Consider the following 15975-nt stretch of genomic DNA (forward strand, 5'->3'; position numbering starts at 1 on the left):
TCCCCTGCATTGCCAAAGGTTTTCATTTTGCCTTGTTCTAGTCGTGTTAAGGGATGTCCATGGGGTGCTGTAGTGTGTTGGGCACACGCTGGAGTGCAGTTGCCAGTTGAGTTTCATCCAAAAGAAATCAAAACTCCATGCTCTGAGATGGATCTGTGGAGAAAACCACAGCAAAGGAAGGGGGTAAAACTGAGAGACTTGTTTCCATATGCACTTCTGATTCAAGCTGCAGTGCTGATGTAAGCGTACTCATGATGTCCATGTAGCTATTTCTGCTGAGAATGGGATGAAATTTCCTGTGCACAGTATATAGAGATTGGAATAAGGGTTTGATGCTTGGTTAGCCAGAGAGGGAACAGTTTTTTAAAAAGAAAGCAAACTCGGCTGAGTCATCACCTCTGGGAACAGCAGGATTAGTGAAGCAGAATCAAAAGATAAAGCATGGAGTAATGTGGAAGATTAATGGAGACCATTGCTGTGTTTCACTTTCTGATCTTGCCTCTTCAGCAAAAGCCTAGAAGGCTGCTGTGATCATTTTTAGGCTGTTCATATTTTGAAAATCAAGAGGAAATCCAAATTCATATCTTAACTAACCACCTTACTATACAAAATTACCTCAAAGTGATGGAGGTGAGAAACAGCTTTGGTCTGCTTTTAACAACTGATCTTAGATGCTGCAAACAGGAACATCCTTACTTGCAGATTTTTACTGGATGCTTGAAACAGGGTAGGCAAAAATAACAGCATGCCTGTCAGGTCCTGATTTGTAGGTGCATATTTTGTATGGATGCCTGCTAGACTTTCTAAGTGTTGTTGGATATATAGATTTTTCTAAAGCTGTGGTTTAACACTTTGGTTCCCATTGTACAAGAGGTGCAAAAGTGTCACCTTTGTAGTTTTTCTTTTGGGGTTTAATTTCTATTCAGAAATTAACTACTCATTTCTAACTTTGAAGTTCTTAATACTTTCAAGAACCCCTGATGCATGTAAAGAATACAAATAAAATGAATTAAAATTCAGCTCAGACTCATCGCAAATTGTATTATATAACATAACATGCTTTTAAAGATAAAGGTTAATTGAAAAGTATGTCGGCCAAGTCATTTCTCTGAAGATTATCCCTGTGTGTCACAAGAAGCCAGCAGCTGCTGGGTTGCAAGTGGGTTCCGGCTGTGCATCGTGGCTGTGCATAGATGGGGAGACAGCACTGGATGAGCACCACATGCTGGCAGGTTCCCATTCAGTCGGTAAGGACAAGGCTTGCTTTGCTTACCCTTCGGGTTCAGAACCTGTGATTTGCTGGAGGAACAAGTTGTGCATGGGAAGGTGCAGCATGCAGGCATAAGGGTGATCTGCACAGCGCCTGAGGATGTCTTTGAGCTGGTGATAATCATACCCAGATCAGGGCTGCCTTCGTTGTCCTAGTTAGTATAGGGATCACGTTAGTTCCTTCTAAACCTGTGGCAAAATTGCTTTTATCCACAGATACCACTGCATTCCTTGGTGAGTGCTGGGCCTGAACAGAGAAGGTGGTCAGTATACTATCTTTCCTGATTAAACCCTTCCCAGGTCAGTTCCTTTCAGTTTCAGCAGACCCAGCTGGCTTTATCCTTTGCATATTTAGACATTCTCATCTGCTTTAGCTTCCATAAGAAGCTTAGATATTGTGTGAAAGGGGGAAGGGAAAAAAGTCTAGAACTCCTTGTCATCTGAGTCTGTGTGTGTACACCTGTATGAAATACACTTGGTACAATTTTAACCCAGTCATGTAAAGTTTTCAGGCCTTACTTCCCCTTGTCAGTGCATTGATTCCTCTGGGACTCTGTACTGAAGTGCTGGTAGAACTGATTTAATTTAAATTTGCTATTAGATATCATTGACCGCATCTGTGCAGTGAAGAATCCACCTGGAGCTCAGATCATTGCCAATCTATCTACTGGAGTACTTGTGGGACATAGGAAATGGGCAAGCGAGAACTTGAGCAACTTCCCCATATTTAAGGTTTCTTTCAAGGTTGTATTTGTCTCCTCAGAGAAGAGGCACAGCACAGTACACCTGTTACAATACAGTAAGTTGAGATGCTTTCAAAGAGAGTATAGTTAAAATGTGAAGTCAACGGCACTAACTGGTAGGATCACTGTGAAGCTTATTCTGTGACAAAGAACAAAAGATGAGAGACTCAGCATGCGTTTTCTTTGTAGTTAAATGTATATAAATGTGCCCCACATCTGGCATATGAGTTGCTATGTTAAAAATTGTTTTATTTGTAACTCATTACTGTGACCACAGTGAAAATTGTTTTCATTTGTATCTTAGATATATTTACATTAAAATATACATACTTCACGTAATATTTTGGTTGAATATTCATCAAAGTTTCCCATTTCTTTTTTTATTCTTTATTTTTAATATATTATCTGCACATGGATATTACAGAATCTTTGCATTCTTGTCAATGTTATTGTTATGCTGCAGAGAGATCAGTTACCTATTTTGTACCTGCAGTCATTTTTATGGAAACTCTTTCTCTCTGACTATTAAGAACGAATCAATAAAAAGTGAAAGCTTAAAAATATTCCCAAGCTGCATGTTAAACAAATGGGATTTTTAAATGCTGAGCTGACATCCCTTCCCACCATACCTCTGAATGAGATATAAAACTAAGGTCCTGACCACTTGTAGTCATTAAACAGATCCCATGGCACTTCGTTCAAGAGTAGAGGTGAAAGCTGCAATGTCATGGCTTAATTTCAATCAGATAATTACATTCTGCCTACTTAAAAATTCCTCACTGGCTTCTGTTAGAAAAGATATTCCTCATTTCTTCTCCTAAACTGTTGTGTTGTGCATTGCTAAAAGGCTTTTGCCCTTTGGCCCAGTAGAAATGCTTATTCCCGGACATTTCAGTAATGACTGAAGCTATCCTTATGTATCTAATTTGTAATAAAATTTCCTAAAGCTTCTCAAATGCCACAGCAATTGCAGAAATATAGCAGCTGATCTCCTCTGCCTCTTACAGACTGTTCAGTACACCTCATTGTTACTTGGTTTGAAAGAGTGGTTAAGAGTAAGCATAGAAGTAACAGGTGAAATTTTTGTTATAAAAATACTTTTGGAATTATACCCAGCTTGTGGGTGGCATTTGTAGCTCAAGCATGTGCATAACAGCTACGCTTGCTTATAGTGTAAACTAGTCTAAGATATAAGATTAAAGTTTTTTTTTTTTTTTTTTAATCCCACCTGACAATGCTCTTCTAAATATACTGACAGTGCCTCTCACACACGCAAAACACAGTTCTGCTTGATGTTCCTGGGAGCTTTGTAAACCAGAGCGCAACAAAAACATGACGTAGATGAAGCCCAATGTCTGTGGGAGACCCCTAGGGCCACAGAAACACCCGAGTGTTTCTAAATGTGGCTTCACTGTGTGAAAATGATGCTTTGTGAGCTGCGCAAATGAGCGGTGGAAATTCAGTCTAGTGCCTACTTTTGCCTGAGTAAGGAGATAACCTGGAAAAACCTGGAGGCTGCGCGTGCTATTTAGGTGCTGTGAATCATCCCATATGACGTTTAGCTCCAATAGGAACAAAGGTATTTTAAGGCTAGTAGTCTCCCAACTGACACATCTGAAGTGTGGTTGCGTGTTCTAGTTTGAGCTTTTCTAAAAGCATGTTGAAAAAAAGATAAAGCCTGTTTTTTATTCCTCTCCCAGGCATGTGTTTCTGCTCCTTGCCTTGTAATGTCTGTGACACTTGCCAGGCCTAAGTTGTTTTTACGGTGCAGACAGGCCATGCAGGACTAGACCCTCTAAATCAGGATTCTACCTCTGATGGTGGGCAAAAGTGACTGGTCAGGGAATGACAGAAAAATCTCTCCTTTCAAACACACTGCAACAATTTCTGGCTCTGAGACTTCCTGAGCCAGAAGAGTGATGAGATGGATTTTCAGTAGATTTTATGATCAGAGTAATTGTCAAGGTGACAAAAAAGACTCATCCAGTCCTTCCTTGAATCCCGATGATCTTCTGTCACTCACAGCACCCCATGGGTAGGAGTCAGAGATTAGCTTCATAACCATCAAAGAACTATCTCCTTTTGTTTACTTTGAACCTGCAATCTGGTGGAAACTAGGCAATACGGTCTCCATCACCAACGGATGATCTCCTGCCATCCTCTCTGACACTCAAGGCTACAAACAGATTTCTCTCTCCTTGCTGACCTATTTTCCAAGCAGAGAAGTTATAACCATGTCCGTTCTTTGGACACAGGTTGTTCCTAAAATATGATCATTCTTTGCAGTCTTCTCTGAACTTTTTAAAGACCTCCTTTATCACTTTTGAGATGGGAGAGTCAAACCACATTAGCCATTGGTCCAAAGTTCTCAGTTTTGTTCTCTTTTTCTCGACTTGTAATTCCTAAGATCTGAACGCTTTTAGAATGTTGTTGGTCTCTGTGGTGGAGTTATCTGTCATAATTCTGGGATCGCCTTCCTGGTAAAGGTCAACTTAAAGCCCATTATTTTATCTTTGAATGTCGGATTGCTTTCTGCCACCTGTGCCATATATTATTCTACTCTGAATTCAATCCACCTTTTGACATAAAGCTGCTCAGTGTCCTAAAGTCTTTCCAGAATTATTTGCTGTCAGCTCTCATCCTTTCTACTCAGAGTAACTTTTTACCATCAATAAATTGTGCCACCTTGCTAATCAGTGCATTTCTGTGACACTAAAGATGCATCAAACTTTATGGGTGTCAATGCAGGATAGTATGAAACTCTACTGGAGACCACTTACTGGAAGTGCTCTCAAAATTATGCCATTTTTCAAACTTGGAAATACAATTCCAGGACTTTTCCATGCATATTTAGGGGAATTCCTGGAATAGAAAAATTTATGGCCCATTCTACGTGGTAGTGAGTTAAGTACACGTACATATTTCTGGAGTCTTTTCTCAATTTTAACCACACAAACACATGTAGATGTGGGGACCCAAGTATTATCCTTGTGCCTGGCTTTTCTTGTAGCTGGCAGAAGCAGGGAAGAGAGCTATGTGTTCTCAGATCCCTTTCAAATAAAGCAGACATTTGTTAATCTGTTATGGGACAACATGTTTACAAGGTCTTCTATTAAATAACAGTCCATGTGAGAATTTGTTAAAGGTGATGTTTTTTGGACTAATGGAGTAATAGGTGTATCTTCTAGGTGAACCCTAAAATCTATTTAATTCTTCTGATGGTTTGAGATATTTACAGGTGCTTAAAACATTGAATTTAATTTCCAAAACAGAAGTTATTTAATTCATTAAATAAAAGGAATATATTGAGCTGTTTTAAAAATAGGCTCATGTTACTGCAGTATCATACAGTATAAGTTGTCAGTTTATAAAATATACATGGGGGAAAAAAGAGAAAAGTCATCCTTGCAGACTCAAATGCCCTACTGAATTCAAACAAATGAAAATATAAATTAGTCTTTTTTTTTTTTTTTTTTTTTTTTTTTTTTTTTTTTTCCCCTCCTCTCTGTAAATGCAGAAAGAGTGTGAGGATAAACTTCAAAGGTTTTGATGACTGTCTCATTTTCTCCTGGGGAGCTTATGAACACCATTATAATGTGCAAGTTTAAGATAAAAATTCTCAACTTGCTTGACTAGGCTATTGTACTTTGATTTTTAGTTAACATCAAACACCTAAGTTAAGTAAATTTGAAGGACTTTGATGTTTTCTTACTGCTATGGTGTTCTAAGAATAGCCTGTTTAATAGATGTAACCGAATTCTTTTTACCCAGTAAATTTAACCTTTTGAAACCTAAAAATACTCCTTTCCTTAGAGCAAGTTTGTTGTTTTCTGTTTTCTCTCCTCCTCTCCTTCAGAAGATGTTTCCTGTATTTTGAATACAATAAAAATTCTTTGATTTGAGTCCAGCTGGTAGAGGTTACCCATGAACTCTTTTATGAAATTTTTGATGTTTTTATTTTTTTGTAAGCTTTTTTTTTTTTTTGTAACTTTCTGGAGAAAAGTGAAAACTTTTAAATTCCACAGTAACTAGCTTCTTTATTTATAGAGCTTTATTTAGAGATGATATATATTGACTGATACATCAGACAAGTTGTACTTATAGGTCCTTATATCTGTTTTGTTTTTCAACATTAAAGTAAGTTGAATAAAGACAAATATAATAAAGAAATACAAATATATATGTAACTTCCAATTTTGCAAAAATTTGTCCTTATTGAATGTGGTCATAATGTCCCATAAGGTGACTGCTCTTAGTCCCCTGCGGCATATTGGAAGAGAATGAACCATATGCCAGGTCTGCCTTTTACTGATCTGTTGCAGTATCTAATGTTAAAAAAGATCAATATCTGTCGGCCTGCACATTTAAAAATGTAAATGGAAAGCTTTATGGCAAGCTATGTTGCAGCACTGAATTCAGCAAGGCAGAAGACGTGTTGCAGCCCTGAGGGATTCAGAGCACCTTGCCAAACTGCTTCATCAGCTGTCCTGCTAGTAAAATCATCCTGAAAAGGTGAGCCACTACTAGACTGAGTAATATACCAGGTTATTTATGAGGTGTGGGAAAAAACTGGCATCTCTGAGACATTGCTGGTTTTTCATATGCCTTCCACTTCCAAAGTGATCAGATCTGCCAAAAACAGAAACCTTTGTTTGTCTCAGAGGTGAAATTTCTTTCTCTCATGATGCTAGAGCGCAAACAAACTGTATTTTTGCTCAGTTCTTCTCAAGGAAATTGGCTTTTTCCATGTCACTATCTTGATAGGAAGTCATCTCCTCCTGTGACACTCTATTTTGTTTGCAGGTTTGTCTGGGGACTGTGGCAGAGCCCTGAATTTCAGCCTGTCCCTTAGACAGTCAGACTAGGGCTGACAGACCCTTTTGAAATACAGAAATGAGATAGCATGTCAATAAATAATAGTGTGTGTTTGTGTTGGTTCCTGTTGATTTTTTTCTTTGTTTGTTTTGTTTTTTTCCTGCCCTGCTGTCCTTCACAATATATTCTGTGTGACGTGCTTTGCCTGTTATGTTGCCAACCAGCACTAAAGCCTGCTAAAATGCCTGCAGTAACTGGTAACGGGCTGTGGTTTCTTTTATTCTCTGTTCTTGTTACTTTTGCTCTGGATTTGTGTTGATGCCTTTAATATTAGAAGAGTTCTGTTTAATGAACTTACCTATCTATTTTTAATGCAATAAATAGCATGAAACTCACTATTTTGTAGGTTTGCTGTTTTCCCCGCCGGTGAGTCTAAGAGAAGTAATGAATATCTGGATTTTAATGATTCTTAGCCTATATATGTGGATCTCTATAGATTTAAAGTTGCTTTTGAAGTCAGTGAGAATGTTACATAAAACTAGTGGTCTGTGTTCACTCCTGTCAAATTGAAACTAAGCTGGTGTGTGACACACGGTTTCTAGGTTGTACTTTCCAATGGCGTAAAAATTGATGGAACTCTTGTGTGTCAGAGTAAACAACAAGCATTGATATCCCATGTTTTGTTATTTGTTTATTTTTAAGAATACTTTTGCATTGGCAGTATCTCTTCCAAATGATTTTGCTGGCTTTAATGACTACCTGTTCTCTGTAGTACTTTATCTGTGCTGCTGAAATCCACCTGGAATGTGGTTGGTTGCTGCCCTCAATGACCATATAATGGTAAATGTGGCAGTAAGAGGGCTGGTGGCTTTTTCCTGAAGTTCATGTACTCTGAATCATTAGATTCACTTGAGTCATACCATGTTTTTTTCTCTAGATTGTCTCTCTCTGTCACCTAAATCAAATCATGTATTGCTACTTTTTCTTCATGGGATTTTGCATTTAAGCTTCTACACTTCTGTTCTTCTAATGCTTACCAGATGCTTTTCTTGGCATTTCTGCATGTGAGTGGAATGCTGTGCTTTACAGATGGTCAGTTCCCCCTCTGCCTAGAGCTTTCCTTGGTCTCCAGAACTGTGCTCAGGTGTCAGGAGTCTGGTATCTGTGACGTTGCGCTATTAAAAGTTGCATTTTTTTGTTTCAAGTAACATTCCCCACCCTATACCATGCCTTAGATTTTATCTGCAGACATCATATCCTCTTATGGCTGTCATCAGATTTTTCCCATCTCTCTCAGCATTTTGTGGCATGGCTTTGTGTTTTGTTTTGTTTTGTTTTTTTAAATATTAGTTTGGCAATACAGGGCACATCCATACTGTACAGCACAAGTCACAGACTTGTAATACTAGTATTAATTAAACCATTCTGGAACTGGAATTAGTTTAGTGCTGCATGCAAACTGACTAGTCATGCTGAGAGTTGACAGTAGTTATTTTTCAGACAGAAATGATAGTACCCTTGCTAAACTTTCTTTTCCTTGCATAAAGTACAGTCTGTTTTTTCCCTACTTAGGAAAGCCAATGCAAAATTTATGTATGTCCATCCTTCCAGGCTTTAGAGTTGGCTGACACATGGAGCTTACATTTACTTTTTGAAAAGGGATTAAATTCCTCTCATGAACTAACATTTCAGGGTAGATAAGCAGACTGCATAAAGATTGTCACTTGAAAGGAAAAGTTACTGCAGCATCTGAACTAAATAACATTGTTGAGGATATACTGAGCATTAAATTTTCTCTTATTAAAACTAAATCACAACTTTCACATTTTAGGAAGAGTTCATTAGAACTTGTCTTATCTACTTAATTAAAGGCAAGTGCCCCTATGTAGAGACAGACAAACAAATTAACATAGTATGCCTCAGCTTCTCCTGAGGAATGAAATATCCTTATCTTTAGAACACTAATTGCTGTAGTTGGGGTTTTGTTAACAATGAATTGATATTTGCTAGGAGTACAGATTTGACAGATGCAGAAAAAATGAGTAACTAGAACAGCGTTCTGATACTCCGATGAAACAAGGTATTTAAATGTTAATAGAGTGTTGTTCTAATAAAAAGAAAATATTAGTTCAGCAAATTAATCCCAATGCATTGATGTCTTTCATGGGATTGTAGTGCTTTGTTAATCTATCATATTACAGAAAGATTTGAAATAAAAGCTATTTCTTTCCTGGAGAACTGTTGCAACATGTGTAATAACAGGGAAGATTAGTTTCTGCCTACACAATTAGGCAACGTATTGACTTAATACAGTTCATGCACGTACATAATAAATTGGAGTTTATTATAATGTGCACGCAGCCATCTTGAATATGCTGATTAGCAACATAATGCAATCAAACATAATCATATATATTTGTATTTTGTCAAGTGCGAATTAAGTCAACGCGTTCCAGTGTTCTGTATTAGCTGTTTTAAGTAGGCAAGCTGTATGGACAGTCAAGAATTGATATTTATTTCAATAAATCCTTCCTTAAATTTACAAGTAAATATCCTATATATCCTAAATATCCTATCCTACAAGTCTTCTTGAGAAGAAGCGAAGCACATACCAAATTAGAAAGACACGAGTAACTATTGAAATGATTTTATTTTTTTCCTGGGTCTCCAGTGGGAAGCCACAAATCTGTCTGCTGGGACGCAGAGCACGAGCAGCCCTGCAGATGACTAAGAAGCGATGTTTGCCTAGACCTTCTTGCAGAATATTTAGCTTTGATGCATCCAGCCCATCAGGTGTTCTTACTCCCATTTTGCTGGTAAGACGATGACCTGAGTCTTTTAGAAGAAGATATGCTACAAAGAAGAGATTCCTGGCTCCCAGGAGACAGGGCATGTGATGCATTCCAGGCTAAGGCAATTGCTTCTAGTCCTTGGCTTCTTTAGTATGACCCAGAAATGAAGTCCCCATGGATAGCTCTCTATATTCTAATTCAGGGAGTTTATACCCTTTCCTCACAGGTCCTGCTGTTATTTACTTGTCTCAAGTACTTGACCAGGATGGCAGTATCTATCTAACATGCCTTGTCAGCTATGTTCTTTGCTAGTGGTATTGATGTGCTTCTGCTAGGGACATGTGTGCTGTAGCAGAGGGATGACTCCTTTGCTTGCCATAGATCTGAGAGCAGCTGATCCAGGATGTTTAATTTTTTCATCCTTGCTGGGTTTGCCATGCAGTCAAGAACAGCTTCTGTAGGTCATGAAATCAGTGGGGCTGATTGCTCTTCTTGATCTTCTTAAAGGTATTTAGTTTCTTGTAATTTGTTGCTTTAGCAACACAACATGCTGTTAACAACACAATGCTCTAAACAAGAAATAAAGTAATTGGTGTGTAGGAAGAGAAATCTCTGCCACTTGGAAGATATTTTTGTGGTCAGTTTTGTTTACTTAATTTTCCTCTCGGAGCAATTGACCTGTGAATGCAATTTCCTTCATCATGGCTTACCGTAATGAAATGAAATTAATATCTGTTTTCTGTGTGGCAGAAACATATATCTATATATTCTATCTATAAATAATACAAATATTAAAATCATAGAACAATCATACTAAAATATCTAGTAGCGCAGAGACTTTTTTAAAGCAGTGAATAGATTTTTAGTGGTTATCATAGACATGTTAACACATAATTAACTCAGATAACGGATTAGTATGAAGGACCATTGTTTGGATGCTTATTTTCAAATTGCTCTTACTCTTCAAAAATGTTGGTCTAGGCTTTACTATTCACTACATAAAGAAAACATTTTTCTTCCTTGAAACATAGCAGTGACATTCTTTGTAGAAGTGTTGTGTTTTTTGTTGTTGTTTTGTTTGCATTTTGAGTTTCAAAATAGGAACAGACATATTACACAGCCCTTAGTGGAATCTTCCAGTGGTAGCAAATATATGAATATGACTTCTATACTGAAATTCAAGCGTTATGCATACTTGAACACTACCTAGCAATTAAAAGGCAATTTGAGAGAAGTAACAGCATCCTCGGTGTCAAGGGAGCCAAGATTCATGGTCTTAACTGACGGACTTCCCGGCTGTGGCTTCAGAGCTATGCATTTCAGCAACACACAATTTATAAGATGGAGCCATGTTATATGAATTATGTAAATTATTCTAAATTATTATTCTGCCATCAATAATACAGCAATTTTAGGAACTCCTAATTTACCCAGTAGGAGAGGGTTTTATGTGACATATGGAAATGAATGAGCCAGACATGTTTCTCTTGCTTAAAACAGAGAACTTTGGGTTGTGTGATAAGCCTATAATATTCTTTTATTATTTATTCTGTATTATTTATTCAATATAATTTTTGTCTACAAAGAGAAATGTCACAAAAGATTTTTCTAAACAGTAAAGCATCTGACGTTGGTAGTAAAGATAAGAAAAGGAGTCCAACTTAAAAAAAGGGGGAGAACCATTCTGGTTTGTGGCTTCATTTACATAGTGCAGTCTTGTTTTGAATCTTTCCTGAAAATAACCAAATTTTGTCAGTGTGGACATTATACTCATTTTATGTATAGAAGTTTCATTCATTATAATATAAATGCTAGATTTTTTTAATTATTATTTTTTTTTCCATTAAGAAATAACATTAAAACATAGGGGCTAAATCTTTCGACTTGGCATAAACTGACAGTTCTTTTCACTCCAGGTAATATCAAACTGTTCTGTAACCACTAAGGATTTGGTCTTTAACAGAAATATCTAAACAAATAAAAATAATAATAAATTAAAAAAAAATCATTAACTAATCTGGACTTCTAATGAGAAAAAGAATGAATTAGAATGGTATTAGGTGACATTCTTCAGAGATGTTTACAACTGAAAATTCTTAAACGGTATCTGTTCTTGAAGATATCCATGGATCCTGACAAATGCCAAGCTCCAGGAAAAAAATGATATTAAAAAGCTGCAGTAAGTCATGTGCATCTAAGTTAGAAGAACATGGGTTTGTTCTTAATTAAAAAAAAAAAAAAAAAAAAAAGGAATCCATTTGTGAATTTAAGAAAAAAAATCAATATTTAATTTAGTAATCCGGTGACTCAAAGTATATTTGAGGAGTTTATGGAGATTATCTGCAGTTTGGACTCAGGGAAATAAGGTCATAAATATATTTATTATAGGCATTTAAAAAGTAATTTCTAACTTATTGCTTAAAGAAAAGCTGTGAAAACAGTTTTAAGTACCTTTATAGTATTGCTAGTTCTTTAAGGCAGAAGCCAGAAAAACTACAAGACTGAAAAATAGTGAAGGAAAATAAGCTGTTTAAAATCTTATATTTAGAAATAAATACTGGGTCATTATAATTAAGCGCCTGAAGTAGATGAGGGTGAATAGATGGCTTAGGTGGGAGTTGTCATTAATATTTTTTTAAATATCTATCTTTAATATTTTTGTTTAAAATTAGGAAATTAATATTGATCTCAAAGTTGACCTAAAAGTGACACATGCAATGGTATCTCAATATGTGTGCCACTGAGAATAAGAATTGTCTTATGACTGAATGTTCTGTTCAGAAAAATCATCCAAAATATGACGAATTTCCATAAGAGAGGGTAATGTTGGGTAATGTTTATGCAATGTGCCTTGTTCGCATAACAAGAAGGTGGACTTGTAAATTTAGCTATTCCTTTTCCTACCAAGGAGACTTCCCTATAGAGATAGGGAACATACAGATGGCTGCAGGGGTTTCAAGGAATCATGGGATTAGAGTTTTGCAATGAGTTTGCATTGGACTACCATAACATCCAAGACTGTAAATGATATAACAAAGTATTGTCTACTCAAGTTGGAAATAGCTGAAGGAAAATAAACACACAGAAAACCAAGTAACAAAACAATGAAGAAGAATTAGTGAGTGATGAATGAGCCATTCAGCCGGAACAGCCCATAAAAGCATAGACCTATTATACCATGAGAGGAAAACTTTTATTGTCGTTATCATAATTCTTTTTGGTAGAGTACTGAAGTGGGCAACTTCAGTTTCTAAAATGATGACCAGAGCCAACATTTTAAGCATTTGGAATGAACACTGAAGAAAATAAAGCCTGAGAAATTGGAAGTTAGAGGACTAGAGTATCTGAATTTTATTGGGATTCATTCTGACTGTTTTTTGAGTCTCTGGCAGCCACAGGAGTAGCTTTTCCAAAGTAGACTGATTCAAGGAGCTAAACAGCAGCACAGTGACTGCATCCCCTTGGTGTGGGATCTGGGGTAAAACCGCTTCAAGTAGGCAGGCTGGTTGTGTCTTGAGTTTTGATTTTATGGGAGAAACAGAAATCAGGTCTAATGCACTTCAGTCTACTGTGCCTGTAAGTACCTGATTTGCTGCTGCTGATCTCTTTCCTCTCCATTAATTGCTATTGTTTTCCTATTGACTTTTCATACAGCCAATGTTAGACGTTCCAGTACAAATGAATCTGACTACACTATATAAGATAATTAAATGTTCCTCTGAAATATTTGCCTGAAATTGGCCTGAAATCCTTGGATCAAAATAACACAACCTCAACTCTTTTGTGAAATAAGATGAACACCTGTGTTAGTATCTTATATTCTAGCAGCTTGCTGCTTTATTCATGACATGGAATTTATTCTCTCTTGATTTCACGCTCCAAGCAGGATGAATGCATATAGTCTTAATTTCTCATAGGGAGGGTGGCAAGCAGTGTAACAGGTAAATTCAGAGCACATTGAAAAGAAAAATGCAATGAGCCGTATTTAGGACTCCAACCATTTTCCTTTCTTCTCATCATTTTGACTGATGAAAATGGAACAGTATGATCTCTCTCTTTTATTTATTTATTTATTTTTTATTTTTTTTAAACTTGGGAGGCTTCAAACAGCGCCTGGGCTTTTGAAATGGTATGATCATGACTGAATCATACATTGCCAAGAAGAATTCAATTTTTCTAAGAACACGGTAAAGTAAAATTACTGAGATTATAAATAAGTCATGGTTTATTTGAGCCAGGAGAAAGACTGCTACAAACTGACCATTTTATCAGCTTTTTTTCTTTTTTTCTTTTTCTTTTTTTTTTTTTTTTCCCTCATTGCTGCATGCAGTTTAACATCTGCACATTCCTATTAACTTTCCAATTTATTTCTGAAGATGGTATTACGCATGGTCTAGTAGAAATAAGCTTGATTTTATCAGGAAGACTGATAGAGAAAAAATGATGGGCAGACACTGACTAGTGTTTTGAACACTGTTTTAGATCAGTATTTTCATTTAGGGAGTAGGGAAAATTTAACTCAAAACAGAATAGCTCTAGATCTTTAAAACTTTTGTCTTGAATTTAAAACTTCTGTCTTGAAGAGACCTTAAGTCTTTCAGGTAAACTGTCCTAATGTCACTAGAATCAGGGGAATAAAAAGTATTTCTGAAGAAAATAAGTGTTAAGTGATAGGCTTGGTGTATTACTTTGCAAGTTATATTATCTAAATACAAATCTAAAAAATTTTTTATGTCTTGCTGCCCTGCCACTTTTTATTCATCCTCTGTTCCTTCTACATATGTTGCCTAGCTCCTGTTCTTCCTCAAAGCTATATATGCTCTCTGTTCCTCCGGTGTGGCTGCAGCTACAAATGTGTGCATCCAACAGTGAGTAGGACTGCCACCATTCATTATGACTTATCTGAGGCTGTTTCATGTGAGAATGAGTATATGCCAAAACCATTCCTCCAAAAAGATGTAATTGTTACTTGGAATGAGGGGGTAAGGGTGAACAGAAGAGATTAAAAACAAAAACCTGTCCCTTTATACTTTAACAAGTTGTCTCTATTTTCAATGCTTTCTACATTTATTGAAAATCTTCCCTACCTTATCATACCGACAGATTACTTGATTAGGTTGAAGAATTCCAGATTCTATCAAAATATAAATGCATTAATGTTATCTGGCTTTGTTTTTGAAAGCAGACATTCTAACAAAGCTCACTACTTTAGTCTGTAGTTCAAAATATTATGAACAGTTATTCTCTTTCTGCTACGCTAGCAAGTTTGTTGGTTTGTTTTAATAGACTCCTTTGGTAATAAAATAAAAACATCAACTGCAGTTGGATTCCGGTCCCTGACTTTTATTGTTTGAAGATTATATCATCTATAACTCTGCCACTGACCACGATGGGCTCAAGATTCTACAAAATATGCAGTCATGCAGAAGGTCTATCTGGTATCTTTAATGAAGTGCAAATAGCACAAATTGCTGCTCTAGCTTATTAAATAGCTTTAAATAAAATAGTGTATATTTCTCGTAGTGATTGTATATAACACATTTTCATGTATTTACATATGGGTATCTACTTCAGGAGCATATATAATAAATAATTGGATTTGCTTTTTTTTCGCATTAATGAAAAATCTGCATATAGTTGTGATGGGTAAGATGGGAAGTGATTAGGAAGACAAGATTATACCTCCATGCACAAATGTGGAGGCAACGATGATGGAGTTGTCACCATTTTTCACTTTATTTTTTATCAAACTATTAAATTGCTATTTATTTTTCTTGAATACGGAGGCATTTTGCATTATTATCAACATACTATTATATAACCAACATGATAGACTACTGAAGCATTAATATAGTGCTATATATAGGCCCTAAAATACATGTCAGATTCACATTTTATTTGCATAGAATCTACTAGCTATTCCTTTAAAACAAGTATGTTTTAATATATAAGTTATTTGCTCAAAGAAGAGATAGTAAGGCTTAAGAAGTCAATGTTTTACTTAATAAGAGTGCGTCTGTGTTGCTTTCAGAGATGATGCTCTTAAACATACAGAAGTGTCATAGGAAGTTCCCTTGGTCATGGAGATATTGTATTTGTCACAAGCACTGTAATCTGCAGACACATAAGTAGAGATGATAGAAGCATTATTAGCTGTGCAGAAGTAGTCTATGGTAACTAATCCAGGACACTCCTACAGGCAATTGAGAGATGCACGATGCTTGACATGACAGTTTAAATCATCCATCTCCCACTCACCTGGAGATGCCTGCCTGCCCTCACTATAGAAGGGGCATAAACAAAGCGTTTAGCTAAGGTGGCTGTTCCTTACTTAATGCTTTATTACAGGAACAGTG

This window comes from Anas platyrhynchos, chromosome 5 (genome assembly GCF_047663525.1).
Source record: "Anas platyrhynchos isolate ZD024472 breed Pekin duck chromosome 5, IASCAAS_PekinDuck_T2T, whole genome shotgun sequence".
NCBI lineage: Eukaryota > Metazoa > Chordata > Aves > Anseriformes > Anatidae > Anas > Anas platyrhynchos.